Source organism: Ixodes scapularis, unplaced genomic scaffold, assembly GCF_016920785.2.
Source record: "Ixodes scapularis isolate PalLabHiFi unplaced genomic scaffold, ASM1692078v2 PGA_scaffold13__105_contigs__length_92229423, whole genome shotgun sequence".
In the NCBI taxonomy this organism is placed as follows: Eukaryota; Metazoa; Arthropoda; class Arachnida; order Ixodida; family Ixodidae; genus Ixodes; species Ixodes scapularis.
The window spans coordinates 30,807,138-30,824,320 of record NW_024609839.1 but is presented as its reverse complement, the minus strand read 5'-3'; positions in this window follow the sequence as shown (position 1 = coordinate 30,824,320).

Genomic DNA, 17,183 nt, shown 5'->3' with positions numbered 1-17,183 from the left:
GCCTCAACTGGACATCACGACAACACCAGCGTCACGCCTCGCCCAGGCCCTGTTGGAACCACAGCTCACTCCCGTGCAGATTGGACTCTCGGATTCGTTCCCATGGGTCCGCCTCACATCCTCCAACCTTCCAGGACACCTTCGAGACTTCGAGTGGCAGCGAGGCTGGGGAGTGCTTCCCACACGAGACCGGCTACTTCGGTGAGGCGTGTGTCGCACCGATCAGTGCCCGAACTGCGACGACCAAGAGACGAACGTGCACGTTGTGTCGGAGTGTGTGGTGACGCGCCCGTTCTGGCGGGTCGTTCGCTCTAGCTTTCGGGGGCTGGGCGTGGCACTTTACCTCCTGCGCGGACGATGTCCTTCGGGGCTCTTCGCGTGCCTTCTGCTCGCCGCGAGCGAGTACGTCCTGTGGCGAAACCGGTGCTGCGCCGTGGGACAGGGACGGAGGCTGCGCGCGCTCAGGCCGCTTCTGTTCAGGCTACGGCGGGAGCTCGTGTCCCACCTCGAGGCGCAACTGTTCCTCCTCGGAGAGCAGGAGTTCCTGCGGCGCTGGTCCTGCCGATACCTACACGTGCACAACTCTCGCATTGAACTCCGTTTTCAATATGTTGATCATATCTAGACCGCGTTAGGCGGAGAAAGGGGGAACGGGACGACGATGCGGCCCCCTCTTTGAGGCGTCGCAGGGTCGGGACGTGCGAGCGCGGTACCGGTTGGGGGGCCTCTTTGCGCGAGTGATCGCGCGGACGGGCGCTTTGCCGAGCGGTGGGTGCGTGCCCGCGCCTTAGGCACGGGGTTGGCTAGCTTGAAAGACTATATACTGTACATAGCGCGTTCTCGGGTTTTGGTTTTGTTATGGGCATGACACCACTGTTGTAAATAATATTTTCTAAACACAATGACCATCTGTGCGATCTTTTATGCAGTGAAGAGTGACAGTAGCTATACATATGCATAAATAATTTCAGATTAAAATAAGCTCGACCATGCCCTATTTCCCCGTATTGTTTTCTTTAACAGTCCAAAATATCTGGGAGGGGGGGAGAGACTGGAGCTCCCCCCCTTGCCCCCCCCCCCCCCCCCCCCCCCCGTTTTTCCTATTCCGACGCCACTGGTATGGTAGAACGCTCCTCGACCTCAAATTGCGTCAGCTTCTGTGCTTTTTGCTCGGCGCTTCTTCCGCGCCAGAAAATAAACCTCCAAAACAATTACAAACACAAAAATTGTCAAGGTGCAGGCGAGCTGATGTATGTTGATCATGATGCAAAATCCCGAGACTGGGAATGAAATTCCAAAGAAATAGTGTAAGAAGAAGAAAAAAAAAAAGGGGACAAGACAACGTCTCAAACTCAGCTGAGTTGAATTTGAGACGTTGTCCTGAGCTGAGGTTTCAGCTGAGTTGAGTTTGAGACATTGTCCTGTCCCCTTTTTTCTGTCTTCTTACACTTTTGCTTTCAAATTTCATTCCCAGTCTCAGGATTTCGCATCATGTACAAACTAAACTTACTATATGCCAGCGTCACTCGGGCGACGTTCGATCGGATTACTACCAGCGTGCAAGGGGGTAGGGAGGCAGTTTGCCAGATCGCTTCAAGATTTTTCTGGACCTCAACCACCTGCCTGCCCCTGGCCGTTTCGAACTGGATGAGTATCGTGAAACAGTGCGTTCGTGGGATCACTACTTTGTAATTCACGTTAATGACCAGCCTGGGCTGGCGGTCACAATTACTGATCTATTGTTACACGTCACTGCACTGGCAAATATTCCAGCACATCCGGGACACTCGTCGCCTCATTTAATTGCCTGACCAACTTCGCGCAGCCTTAATATCACTGACTTAAAACGAAAGAAACACACAAGAGGACGAAACAGACGACACAGACGACGACACAACGAAAGCTGTGTCGTCTGTTTCGTCCTCTTGTGTGTTTCTTTCATTTTAAGTCAATGTAGATCACCAACACGCTCAAGTCTTTAAATCTCACACCCAAACTTTTCTATACCTGATTTCGTGAAAACCAGTGAGGCGTGAAAACGTTATTTGAAACTGAAACTGTGGCGGAACATGAAAACCGGACTTCGAACTTTGCGCACTTGGACCTCAAAGAAATCGGAAACCTTCGAAATTTTTTTTTCGAATTAGCATTAAAAGAGAATCGAACCTTCGAACTTTTCGACCTTTTTGTAGAAAGAAATTCGAAATCTTAGAATTGATCGAACTTTATGTCTTCAAAAATACGAAACGTTCGAATTTTTCGAATTTTAAATCCAAAGAAATTCAAATCCCGAATTTCAAATTAGGGAAGCTCGAAATCTTCAAATTTTTCGAACCTCAAGTAAACAAATATTCGAAATAATCGAACCCGAACTTTTAGAAACCGTGAAAGCTTCGAACTTTTCGAATTTGAACCCCACGATTTTGGAAAGTTGCGAATTTTTCGAAATCGAACCTCCCTATGGTCGAAAATATCTAAACTTTTCGAAATCGAACATCCGTTCGGTTTGAAAATATCGAAACCTTTCGAATTTGAATCTAGGGTGGTTCGCGGCATCCCTACCAGAAACCGAAAATGGGCGAAAATGGGCTCCATTTTCCCATTGAAATTATCAGAAAATTACTTATAACTTTTGATTAAGTTATCGGATCGGGCTGAAACTTTGGCATCTGGTTGTGACCTCTAGCGCTACCTTTGGGCGGAGAATGAGCGTTCGGCGATGCCTAGTTTATTTTTGCGGTGAAAAAACCCTGTAATTTTTCAGGGTGATTCAAGGAGAGGCCAGGCTCTTTAAATCGACCGCAAAATTCGGTTTCTTAACCTATCGCGCTACGACTTTGTGCAGCGTTGCCCACATATGGTGCATATTTTTTGTAAAATTTGCAAAGAGCGAACTTACCTGAGGAAAAATAAAGAAAGAAAAAGGCTTAGCTCCTATGGAAACGCAGCGACGCCACCGGTCTTCAAACAACACGGCGCCGTTTCGCACGCGAGACAACAGATGGCGCAACGAACGCAGCTAACGAACGAGCATACGGCGCCGAGAGCCGGCGTCTTTAGCAGACGATCTTGTTGACTAAAAAGCGGAGCGCGTTCCGCAGGCGGCGACAGTCGCAGAGACAAAAACAGGCGCAGTAACAAAGGAACTGCAGTTCCTTGTCTGCTAAAGACGCTGGCTCTCGCCGTCGTCTGCTGGTTTCGAAGGCGGCAGTTGGCGCCGCGACCGCTTGCGTCATCTCTTGTCTCCCGTGGGAAACGGCGCCGTGTTGTTTGAAGACCGGTGGCGTCGCTGCGTTTCCATAGGAGCTAAGCTTTTTCTTTCTTTAATTTTTCCTCAGGTAAGTTCGCTCCTTGCAAATTTTACAAAGAAAAAAAAAATGCACCATCTGTGGGCAACGCTGCACAAAGTCATAGCGCGATAGGTTAAAGGGATTGTCCGGTCGAAACCGGAAGTACTTAAGTTTTTGCGCTCGTTACATCGAGGGTGCCTTCATGTAGACAAACAACATTTCTATTTTGAAATATGATCTCCCGTTATTAACTAAACCTTTCATGAGCGTATGTACGAAACTGCACCCCAAATTTCGCCAGTGTCAATGGCTGACACCTGTAGCTGCTGCGTGACGTCACAAAACGCAAAGGCAGCCACACCCGAAGTCCTCACGATGATGATAGTGCCACACGTGCCACACCCATGGTCGGTGGCGATGAAGATGATAGTCCTGCAGCGCCGACACATCACTAGTTTGTTATTGTGAAGTGTTGTTGCAAAAAAGCATAACAGTTGAGTTTTCCCTGCATACCCGCACTGCGTACAATCAAGGTACGACATATTCCACTTGAATGACTAGCAACATGTTTGCTGATATTTTATTGTGTAACAAAAATCTACACTAATTGTGATAAAAGAGGTGAATAAGTAATCTCGCACTTAGGGCTCCACTTACATGCAAGGCACTGGGAACTTTGAACAAACGAGTTTAAAAGGTCTGGCATGCCACGTGACCTACGTCGCGGGAGGCATGCGGAAGGTCACTGCCCCCTCGCTCGCACATAGTATTGTCGACCCAAGCTGGTGAACTGACTGGGAATTCAGCGGTATGCTCCTTGCTCAATGCTACCACTGTACTCCGTTCCCCCCTAAGCTGAGTGCGGTGGAAACTACACACTTGCCAGACAAATCAACCGACTAGTTTTTATCACCCGGCCTATCACATGTCTTTTGCCACGTGATTGCCACTGAGCGATTGAACATGAGCACTGCGCCACAGTTCGGAAAGGAGCTCGACATTCAAGCTCGAGATCGGGTCCAATTGTTGCGACTGCATGCCATCTTAGAGTTGAGAAAAGTACCCATAAGATGGCGCCACCTGTTAAACCAAACTTCACTGCCCGGTGGGTATACCGGCCAACCAGGCACGTAGCCAGGGGGCAGGCCCATGGGGCCCGGACCCCCCCCCCCCCCCAAAATCTTCCATTTTGCATGGGTCCTCCTCTCCCCCTCCCCCTCATACAGCATTTTGTTACGGGTGGGCCCCCCCCCCCTCCCCCCCCGCTACGTGTCTGCGGCCAACACTTCCCAGTTAAGAAGGCAGTAGTAGTGAATTTATGGCATCCCCTGCATCACGGTCGTCACTGCACCGTTGATGACTTGCCAAAACTCCCTAGTGTCAGTGGCGCTTAACGCGGCTTCGTCTCTTGGGTGTCTCCAGATTTTGCTACTGTGGAACAAACACGCCAACAACTGTCAACTTTTTAATGCGAAAGCATTAACTGGTCTCATGGAGCGAGCCGACATCAGTTTGAAGCGTGAAATGGCACCTGAAGTTCTTTCTCCAAGTAATACCAGCTCCCAGCTATGAAACCACGCGAAAAGCCTAGACACGGCACCTAGTTTCCCCGATCCCAAAGGAGCGAAGTAAAGCTGATGGATTTCGGCTTCGGTCCCATTGGCTGGCGTGCGCCGACGAGGCTCCCATTGGCCGCTTCACGTCAGTTTCAACGATCGTTCACCCGATGGCGCTGCGTGTCCGCGAGGCAGCGGCTCCACCGCTCCACGCCCAAGGTCAGCGCGCCGTACCCCGCAGACAAAAGGGAGCGAAGAGCGTTGAGCGTGCTTTCACATTCACAACTCATAAAAGTGCTTAGGTGTACCTCGAGCCTTCTCTTTTCATGTTTATGTTTTTTTTTTTCTTAAAAGTATTGTTTATAAGCAAGAAAAGAAAAAAAAAAAAAAACACAACACGCAAAGAATAGCTCTTTAGCCTCTTGGCAAAGTCGGATATAATCAGTTTCACCTTTAGATTGCTTTAGATGTTCCACGACCATGGTGGAAGAAACACATTTAGGTGATGACTCTGACCGCTCTTCTCGCGGGGAGCGAGCGACCAGATCGTGTTCGGAGCTAGCCTCGAACCAGGAGTAGTTAGTTCCGCACTGCCACTGAGGGCGCCGAGGTATGAGGTCCCTTCTTGGCAGCCACGGTGTCGGCGGCGTAGCGTGCTCGCCTTTTTCGCGGTGTGACGTGGTAGTGTGCTGCCAGTGGCTGGCCTCATGTTTGGCTTTGGTGCAGTGTCGATCACAGGTGCCACCATCATGCACTAAAGTGAGCCTAAACCCGAAGAACAGAACTCAGATTTACGGACTCTGGCGACTTGGGGGCAGCGTGGCGGCGGTGAGGTACAACAAGAAGCGGTGAGCGAAAAAATGCTGGACCACCGCTGGGAGCAACAACCGGAGTGGTCGGTTTGCAAGGGATTCCATACCTGGGCGCCATCTATCCCCATGCAAGTGAAGCGCTCTCGGTGCACCAAACATAATGTTGCCGTCGCATCGGACAGAGAGTCATCACCTAAATGTGTTTCTTCCACTGTGGGTCAACAAGTGGCGAGCGAGGGAATGCAGGACCACCGCTGGGAGAAACAACCGGAGCAATTGGTTTGGGAGGTACCCGATACTTGGGCGCCATCCACCCCTGCGCAAGTGAACTGCTCGGTGTGCCAAACATAATGTGGTTGGCGAGTCAGGCAGAGAGTCATCACCTAAATGTTTCTTCCACAGTGTCCATGATGGAAGCTACGAGCTACCTATGTGAACCCATAGCATAGCTCGTAGCTTGCCACGTGGCTTGGAGCTCCCCACGTCATGCCACCCAACCGGAAGGGCACGCAACACCCTCCGAGCTATGGAGTGGCTACGGTGGCTTGCAGCGTCCTTTGCGGTCGATGGTGAGGTGAAACAAAGTGTAGAAGCGTACGCCATTGCGCCGATTTGCCAACGCCAGGTCACACAACACAGATGCTAAATATTTTTGTTTCGTTCTTATTCATCTGTCTTCACGTCTTCGCTGTTTGTTTACTGAAAACTGCGCCGCTGAAGCATCATGAATATTTTGTTAGCTTCGCACTGCCTCCCGCAAGAAGGCACGGCTCACATTTTTTTACGCCGAACCGTTTCCCAATGAACCAGTGACCACCGCACAAGATTACAGTTCCATTCCAGTTCGGATTCAATATTAAATGCTTGATTTCAGTTCCAGTTTTGTTCCGGTTTGGGTTCGGTTCGACACCCTGGTTTGTGCACATTCACACAGTCAATGGTACCCTCTCACATACATGTGTCAATAAAATCAATTCAGCTGAATTTGTTTGTCCCCGATTGAAAATCATGCCTTCTAGTTTCTAGCTTTATAGGTAGGTTTACAAACAAGAAATTGCCTTTGGCTTTGTGCTATGGCATTTTATGACGAGGTAAGCTCAAATGAAGTTCATGTACGAGTTCCAATCCAGCACCTGTTAAATATCAACGCATAATTATGCCCGTTTTAAAATATGGATATGCTCTTTTGGTCTTTTTTTAAACAATGATGTTAATCAGCTCAATTCCAGCAAAGTCATGTCTGTGGAATTTATCGTAAAACAAGTAAAATATAAACGGGATTCTGTGCTTTCGAATAAATCTGAAAAACTCCGCTGATAAAATTTTCGTCATTTCGAAGTTATCGGAAAAACTCAAAATCTTGAGGTGACGGTGGAAAAAACTTAAAGCCACATTAACGGTGTTTTACAAATGAAGTCTTTCAAAGCGCAGGGTTAGTGTTCCTAAAAAAAGGCCACATCAGTTTTCTTTTCCTTCTGCATAGAATGCATAGAAGGTAGTTTGCGTATGATTTCCGGAGTAAATTAACCGAATACAATAGACCAATTGCTAAATTACCCAAGCATATGAGGATGCAGGGATTGGTGTTTCACACGCCGCACATGCTGGCCTCAGCAGTAGTAACTGTTCTAAAGCAAATGCCTAAAACAAATGGCATCTTGCAAGCGCGTTCGTCAGCGCTTTATTTTGGATATTTACTTCGAATATTTCATGCGGGGAAGGCGTGCGCGTGTGGTGCGTGGAACGCTAATCCCTGCATTCTCCTTGATGCTTGGGTAATTTAGCAATAGGCATATTGCATAAGATTGTTATTTGTTTCCCAATTCGTCAAAATACAAAAAAAATCCGTGTTCTGCAGTTCAAAAACAAACAAAATGGCGGGATAAGCTGCGTTGGTTCTGTTGCAGGTGTGCTGTTCGCTCGCTTTTGTTAATGAAAAGCGCTCAAGGTAAGACGAATAACGCGTTCGAATTTCTTTTTCAGGTCAGGCTCTTTCGGAAAATTCATTGGACCGTATTTTGTTTGGTTTAAATATGCTAATAAACAACGTAAACATTCACTTGACGCCATGTCTTGGGGGGCTATGTTGCGCTTTTTGCACTCCCAGGAGACTAGGGAGAGGGAAGTGACGTCAACGACACAGCAAACGCAGATTGGGTGTTGATTTCGTTTTCTTCTGTCACCATCCAATCTGCGTTTGCTGTGTCGTTGACGTCACTTCCCTCTTCCAAGTCTCCTGGGAGTGCAAAAGCGCAACAGAGCCCCCTTGGTTGCCGTTGCGCGGAAACTCGGTGAATATCGACGATAGTCCTGTCCGCCCTGAACAGAGCAAGGCAGGGTATGAAGGCGAATTCGGTAGCTGGTTGGACACTCACGCAGAGCATGATCCCGATTGATGTTTTGTTTGCGTAGCTAAATCGGGGTGCACGTTGGCTGACGTTCGCTTCGACCGAAACTATTTTCCTACTTCTTCCTCCTTAGCTTTAATCTTCAACTCAAATGCGAATTGTGAAATCACGTGGTCGTGACATTCCTTCGGCACCGGTGCGATGAATCCTAGCTTCCACCGTACTTTTTATGCACACCATAGAACTTGTCATTCCCCAGTGACAATAACTTCCTTCAGGGAATCATTGGCCACGAACGCGAATCCAAATTTGCGTCGACGGATTGATTGTTGACGAGCGCATACGTCCGAGTGACGCAGTTCTCGTGTCCAGTGCGTGAGCTGGGCTCTGCTGACGTCAGTTTGGCACCGGTGACGCGCTTTTGGAACCGCGGATGTCTCATAGTGAAAAGGCGGAGAGCTTTCGAAGGCAAGAAGGTACAAAATAGTCCGCTATTTCTTCAAATGTTCGTACCGAAAAGCTGGCTTTTGACTTTCTAGCCTCTTTCTTTTGGCCAACTAAACGATATGCGATTAGTAAAGTCCCAATTTAAAATCATTCATCCCAACCCAAAATCCGTTTCATGGCCCCTTTAAAGGGACCATGAAGGCAGTTTCGAAGTTTTATTCGACGATTGAAATGGATGGCAGGCACGTCTCAGATACTGTTGACCAAGTTCTAGCCCGAACAGAAGTTTGGGTGCCTCACCAATCGAGCAAACAGGCGCGGTAATAATAGCGCCGGGAACGATGCCTGAGACCCCACCGAGGCGGCGGCAGAAAAGTGAACTAAAGTGCGCCGAAGCGTGACGACAACGGGCACCTCGTCTGGCGATTGGTTCAAACGATAGACGCGCTCTTGGTTTCGAATTCGGTGGTGAGATGTGATGAAAAATTTTTATTTCAACGTTGGATAATCTTTTGAAGTTGTAGTTGGGAATTCATAGGTTTCATACCGTGTAAAAAAGCATAATCTGAAGCGATCCCTCCGTTTGTCACTGGTGGAACGCATCCCGCACTGCTACCTCGGGCGCGTAAAAAGCATCGAGCAACCATGGACAAAAAAAGAAAAAGGTACGAGCGCCGGGGGCGGCGGACTTTTGGTTTTGGTTTCGTGCGTCGTCTCGTGTTCGCTTTGCGAACTGGTGTCTCACCAATCATGCCGCGTTTATGTGCAGTAGTAGGTTGCGCGAAAGGTCGGCTAAAAACGTGCGGTCGATCGGGCGACGTTAGTTTGCATAAACTGCCGACCGATGCAGCAATGCGCAGCATTTGGTTGCGCGCCGTCGTCTTGCGTAGAGTTGTGGTCAGCGGTGTCAGGATTTGTTTGTTTCATTTCCGACCAGAAGACTTTGAGCAGCACCTTCACGTCAGCCGGAGTCTGGGTAAAAGTGGGGCGGGGAGTCGCTCTGGAGGCGGCGACCGCGGAGTTGGTGTTAGGTCTAGGGCGCACTTGTAAAGCGCCAATCCAGAGTTCTGTGTCCTTAGCAGCATCTCCCGTTCAGTCGGCGTGAGGTCGCTGAACGGGAGCTCAAACTCGTTTGCGAGCGCGGCGTTGTCGTCCATTTCTTCCAGGTTTTCTGCACAGACCGCCGTGCACTAGAGCGAACCACGGGAACCACACTGAGTGTGCACTAAATCCTACCGATGCCGACAGTGCTCCCTGACGTCACTTCTCTTTCCAGAGGCGAAAAAGGGAAGAAATCGGAATGTTTGTTTCGGTTTCGCAAATTTATTTGCAGGTACAGAAATAAGAGTCACAACGTTCTAGAAAAAATTGTGTGGCATGCCAGGACCCCAATGCTTCCGAAAACACCTTCTTTTTAAAAAAGAATTAAATTGCCTTCACGGTCCCTTTAATCGCCGAGCGCGGCCGAACTTCCCGTGTGTAAACGAATACATTTTATAGGCAGTTCGTTACGAAGGGCAGAACCACGTTGGCGGATCAAACGTATGGCCGTTTAAAAGTATCGCAACCGGCGGCGTAGATTCGCCGAGCTTTCACTTGACGTCACTCGCTAGGTGCGCTGGCATCGGCCACCACGGTCGCCATCTTCGAGGTCTCCTTTTATCCCACGTATGTGTCAGGTGCCGTCTGGCCGGACCTCTCAGCGTGGGTTAGCAGCATTTTTCAACCTCAAAGGGTATTTTTGGCCCTCATGTTTTTTTCGTAGCTGCTTATCTATACCGTGCGTCACTATCTCGAAAGTTCGGCTAAGGAAGTTCGAGCGTCGCGCGCTCGGGGCGAGGATGAACTGGCACTTTCGAAAACAAGAGAGCAGGAGGAAAGTTACAGTCGGGGACAAAAGTCCCCAGGACGCGCGAGCTGCGACTGAAACGCATCGCTCTGCCATCTGCCGGCGAGCCGCCTGGTTTTGAGATCACACAAAAGCGCATGCGCGTCCTACTGTGCTTCAAGCATGTGTGTTTTCCCGCTTTTCTGCGTCGCGGCGCCTATACTTCGTTTCACCTTGCGTCCGAGCGCGGCCGATGTTATGAGCCAAAGGACCAATAAAACAGCGCAAAAAGCGCAACGTCATGGCGTGCTCTCTGCGCTTGATAGGACTAGCCGGTGGAGGAGCACGTACAGAGAGACGGCAATTCCCGGCTAGTCCTATCAACGCTGTTGGATTGGCCCTTTGGCTCATAACATCGGCCGCGCTCGGACCGAAGCTGAAACGAAGTATAACTCGGAATCGGGCGCGTGGTACCGCCTCGGAGATAGCGCTTACTGACATGGCACCTATACTTTGTTTCACCTTCGGTCCGAGCGTGGCCGATGCTATGAGCCGAAGGGCCATTCTAACAGCGAAAAAAGCGCACCGTCACGGCGTGCTCTCCGCAGTTGATAGGACCAGGGGTGTTCGTCGTCTTTCAGTGCATGCTGCTCCTCCGCCGGCTCGTCCTATCAAGAGCGGAGAACGCCATGACGTTGCGCTTTTTGCGCTCTTTGACTGGACCTTCGGCTCATAACAACAGCCCCACTCGGACCAAAGCTAAACCAAGTATATGAAGCAAGGAGTCACTGCTGCTCAACTGAGCGATAAGCTCAGCTGGTCATAAAGCAAGATGCGCTGACACGGCGAAATGCAGCGCAATGCCGCAGTTTCTTCAGTTTCGGAATGTGTAGCAGACGCTCGTCAGCCGCAAGCGCTCCGAGGCGGTACCACGCGCCCGATTCGTTAGGCGCCGCGCAGCAGAAAAGCGGAAAAACCAACGAGGTAGAGGGGCTTAGAGTGATAAACCGGAAGTTCGGAAGTGGCACCCCCCCGGTTGCCGCCATATTTTACGCAAATGTGACCACTCGTCACGTGACCTCCCAAGAGCCGTGACGTCATAGGTAAGATGGCAGCGCCCAGAGCTGACGGATGCGAGTTTGTTCGGTGCGCGGTATCCGTGATGTGCAGCTGCTTTCCGGCGACTTCGGGCTTCTTCGTGCTCGCTGACGCGGGTATAATGTGAAAAATATGAAGGAATGAGACTTTATACCGTTTTTGCGAAAGATCGCTCTGAATCATCTGGATATTAACGCCTGTGAGACAGCATCAGCTCTGCATCGCCGTACCGGTGCTCGGATTCCGGGATGTGTCCGAGGACCGATAGAACTTTGAGTGTTTTTAACATGAAATTTTCGCATTCTCTTAGCTTTGTTTGAACGTTGAAATATCTGAGAATCTACGCGAAATGTATACGTCGCGTTAGGGCCTAAGAGAAGTTGTTTCAGCCCTCCGTCACCGAACAACCTTAGCAACTTTTAGCGAGGAAGCTCCTGCGATTTTAACCTTTTGTGCTAATCCACGATTCTACATTCGATCGCTTTTCTTCCTTTTTTTTTTGGTGTGTGTGTGAGTGCGAAGTGCACCCTTATTTTCAGCTACGAGGTTGGCGTTTGATTGAGTATGGGGAAGAATAAATCGTTGCAGGCACCTGCTTCAAAGCTATTCGACTTGCTATAAGAACAACTGTTTTGTTGCATGCATAGATTAACTGCGCATTTTTTCTGTTTTGTAGGATTTATTGCAGCTATACTCTTTTCCATCAAGAGTGCATTGCATTAGTCGGTCAATTATTTAATTGTTCTAATTACCTGGATAAGATGATTCATATTTGTGTTCATCCCTTGCCTGGAGAGCAGTCTTGTTGAAAAATGTTGACTACCATTCCTTTCGGTCTCTTCAATAGACTCTTTTTAAAAGTGTGGGCTGTCTATACTTCGCATCACCGTAACTTGGAAAAGGCCAACCGCCACAGCCCCCTCGAGCCAATCAGAGAGACGGAGCGAAGGTGTGTGACAAATCCGTGCAGACGAGCACTCTGGTGATATGCTGTCATGTGCCTCTCTCCAATGTGTGTATTGACTCACCGAGACCGTAGCCTTTGCCGTCTGCCAAATTCTGATGAAACAAATTACAGTAGCTACTACTGTAATTACCCCAGCCTTTCATACTTTGGGTATTTGTTCGACAAGAATGTTATGTCCGCCATCCCTGTGAATTCGGCTCAGCACCTATTGGACTCGAATGCTGCATTGGCGTTCGACGTGAACTGGGGCCCATTCATGTGCTTTGCGCCGAAAAAAATGGTGACGGTTGTGTTGCTTGATAAGGTTCTGCAAAGGGTCTATTGTGTCATACATAGAGGAAGTGTCATGCTATATAACAATGCATCAACACATACTATTAAACTATATGCTCAGAGGTGTGTTTGTTTCTCCAATTAACTAGTTACAGCAGTGTGCTTTAATGCTAGTATCATGTGTGTAGTTTTAAGTATCCTCTCTGCAATGCCTACGAAGGCCCCTGGAAGGAATAAATTAATAAATAACATTTTCACATCACTGGAGTTGGTTTTCGGATGCACCACATGCTCAGGAAAGGTTGAACGAGTGCAGCCCCTTGCAAGAAGTCTGCCAGTCTGGTATGACCCCTTAATTAATATTGAAGGGTCAGAGAAGCGAGTGTCCTCGTAAGGTCCAGAGCGTGCAATGGACACAATTCTTGGTGTGTAGACTCTCAATGCATGAAGGCAAGCGGAAATATGTTTATCTGGTTAGTGTATCAAATATGTTTATTTCCACTTGATTACATAATTATTGATTCTTAGTAAATGGTTCCATAACGAGTTCTTTCTGCGACAGTCTCGTGTCAGGCGTTCAGTCGTAGTACCTGTGGACCTTGTTGTCGGATGACGCTCCTGGCACGTCGGTGTTCAGTTTGGTCGAGTGGCAACTTTGACCGACTGATGCTGTCTTGTAATCATACGTCATGTGCACTGAAGCTGCAGGGCTGGCTTCTTATCCGAAAACTTTCCTGGTAGTTTTCGGCATCAATGTAGCAAACTCGGGCATGTATTGCTTACGTGGCTGTGCCTTTTGCTGTACCGTTGACTTGAAAGCTGGCAACAATTTTTGTTTGCTATCCAAGTCTGGTGATGCTTGCAGTTCACTTTTGAGAGCAACCAACCATTCTATTCCTTCAAGTCACTCAGGGGCATTCTCCCTCAAAGTTCGAAATTGTGTGCTTCGTGGAGTGGACACAGAAAATTGGTGTCGGCAAATTTTTAGGTATTGTCCTTGGACGACAACCGACACCAAATCCACTGTCACTGCATCGCCGCTCACCTGCTTTGTCGTGCTTACCTCTTGTTGAGGTGATGGACATGAGGAGCTTTGGGGTAATCAGGGATTCAGAATCTTCGATTCAGCACCTTCGGCATCAGGGACAAAGGTCGCCGAAGGTAATCCTTAATCTCCCGTGGTCGCTCCTCGAGACGTAATCGAGGGTCGTTTGGCACGAACCCTCGCAGACCAATTCATTGGTACGGGCTGCTTTGGTAGACATGGTCGGCTTCATGCAGTGGTAGCAAAGTGGTTTTCGGTCGCACATTCGCATCACCTATGTTTTCGTCGGTGTACTTTGTTGAGCACAGTCCTACACACGATGTCGGGAATGCTTCGGCGTTAGAGTGTCTCATTGAATTGGCATTGAATACTAAGGGGCAGCCGGTGGCGGTCGTCGTGCCATTGTGGTGTAAGTTGCCCTTGGTTTGTCAGATGCCGCTTCGCTCGCAGAAGTTTCGGTTGAAATACCTGTCAAACTTGTTCCGAAACAATCTCGGCAATCAAAATAAAAGCCGGGCAACTGCTGGCAGGAAGTAGCTTCCTGATCTCCTCCCAGACAACGTCGTGGGTGATGTCGTGGATGCCTGGGAGGCTGGCGTCGAAGTAGTAGCCGGACAACTCGAGTGTCGAGACGCCGGGAAGTTGTTCATAGTGGCAGGCTCGGGCATGCAGTGCACATTCTATGTTGGAAGCCTCAGTGATATGAACACTTCGACTGTTGTTGGGGGGTTGCGGACAAGGCTGCCGAAGGTGTTGTCCCTCACGTGAGGCGCATGGGATTCTTAGGTTCTTGTCTTCTGTAGCATCAAGGTCGGCGTGGGCGTGGGCGCTCGATCAAGCGCAAAACATCCTCCACGAGTGCGGTGGCGCTCTCATTGGGGCAGTGTCCTGGACAGAATCAAGAATGCGGCTTTCTTTCGTTGATGTTGGCTGACGGATGCGCGCTTCAGCTTGATCTTGCAAACTTCCCATGACGTTAAGGAGGATCCATGGTTCTCAGACCAGCGCCGGCAGTTGCTTCCACGAGAAGTATAGGTTCTGCAGGAGCTGGTTGTCTGTCCACCCAATGTGGCGGGCGACACTGTCATATTGTTCAATCCAGTCCTTGACGTCTTCATACAGCTTGCGTGAAAAAGTGTCGGAGTGTGATTTGCGACGGGCATGCAAACAATGATGGGAGGGGACACGGTTTGCTGCTACAGGTTTGTCATTGTTGGCTTAGTCAGCTTCGGATTTTCTGACAGGAGACCGAATTCCGGTGGTTTTTCCTGGTAGCAGCAACTGGCTCGGATTTCAGGTGCTTCGTGGTGTATTTCCGAGGTCAGCATTTACAGCGCCAAAAAACGACAGGACAAAGACGAGAGTAAACTCGTCTTTGTCCTGTCGTTTTTGGCGCTGTAAATACTGATCATGAACCAACTAGCCCAAATTTCTACTTTGCTGTATTTCCGAGGTTACTCCTTGTGGTACTCGGTCGTCTTGCGGTTGTTCTGCCAGGCTCGGGTCAGGACTTTGCCTACGGCTCGACAGGGGTATAAGACGCAGAATAGTCCGCCAGCCGTGTCCCATTATCGGGTAACTCGGCTGAAGAGCCGCCGGGTTCACACAGAGTGAAGGGCTACGGGTAAAGTGCCCAGCACCTCCACCTGCACACACGATTACAGCTGAGCATGACCTGCAGTGTCCCAGAATAGTGAATATTGATAGAAGATAGGACTGGAACAAGGATCCGTGACAGTATAACAAAACTAGCAGAAGAGAATCTATCCTGACCACTGAAGAAGCTGCATTGCGCTTTAGTGGCATTATGTCCGAATAAATCCTCTCCTTCGGGGTTTGGCGACTGCCGTGGACGAACTGAACTGAAATGGATGTGGGACCACTTTTCTGGTAATGAGCCACTGCAGACTGTTGCCACAAAGCGGCGTGAGCTGGGTACGTAACACGCTCGGTGAAATGTCCAGACAGCTTGCAATTCGCGTAACGAGTGTGGATGAAACGTTTGTGTTGACGAAACGTGCGACAGACCAGCGGGATCAATGCCAACTGCAACACCTGTGCTCCGTGAAAGTGCGCGTCTACGCCGGAACAATTTCGGAAGCAGCACAGCATCACCTAAAGCATGGCACAGGAACTACCAGCTTGAAGGCAGCTCTTCGGTGCGCCGCACACCTGTGCTCCGTGAAAGTGCACTTCTACGCCGGAACAATTTGTAAGCAGCACAGCATCATTCAGCACGGCACGGGAACTACCAGCTTCAAGGCAGCCTTCCGGTGCGCCGCACAACCGAAGTGAGCCCTCGGTCATTTGATCGAAGCTGCACCACGATTGCACACCGCCAAGCACGACTCACGCAATTTCCGTCGCTAAACTGTGCATCCAAATATATTGCACACGCTTCACTGCAAACCTCGAAGATTCCGATGGTCAACGAGAGCACAGAAACGTCGCCTTAAATTTTATCCTAGCGGTATCCGAATCAATCCGAGGTCCGAGCAACGTAGGTCAGATTGTCTCTTCCGTGGCAATATCCCGGTCGATCACCAGCGAAATGCACACCGTTTCTCCGTATTTTCACGTTATACCTATGTCAAACATCACGCTGAACTCTGAACTCGCTTTCGACCGGCCTCATATGACGGCTTCCGCGTCTGAAATCAACGCCGAGACGAACGACAACGAACAAAGCATCCGACAAGCTCCGGCCCAGCTGGGGCCAGCCGCTGCATGGGCGCTGCCATCTTTCCTGTGACGTCACGTATTTGGTTTGGTCATGTGACGTGTGGTCAGATTTGCGTACAATGGCAGCCTCCTTATGGGGGTCACTTTCGAGTGCAGACCGGAACCCCGGTTTATCGCTCTAAGCCCCTCTACCTCGTTGGGAAAAACACAACATGCTTGCAGTCACAGTAGGACGCGCCTGCGCTTTTGTGTGATCTCGAAACCAGGCGACCCGCCGGCAGATGGCAGAGCAATGCGTTTCAGTCGCAGCTCGCGCGTCCTGGGGACTTTTGTCCCCGACTGTACATCTGGTGCGAGAATGGATGCGAATCCTCTAGAAGTCCGTGACCGTGCCTAAACTGCGGATTTTGTTTTGAGCCGACCATGTTTTGTATCGCTTTTAAAATATTACCACGAGTAGAACCTTTCATTGCCTTCCACATTATGCAAAGTGCGTATCTTAATCGTGTAAGAATACTAAGAAATAAATTTTGAAAAAAAAAAAACGTTTTCACTTTTTGTTTAATTTCAGCACGCTGTATAAAAAAACATTTTTTTCTTTTCGTTTTCTCGCGTCGCGTTTTTTCCACACCCTTCTTTTAGCCAGCATACATTCCGTTAGAGGTATATGCACTAGTTTCGAGTTTTAAGCCTCTAAATATGCTAAAAAAAAATAGCCAATACCGATGGTGAGTTTCTGGGTTATAGCTGCATGTATATTTTATTCTTTATTATCAAAATCTAAGGGTTGTTTAATAGATAATCATATAAAAGACATTGATGTCATTAGGCATATAA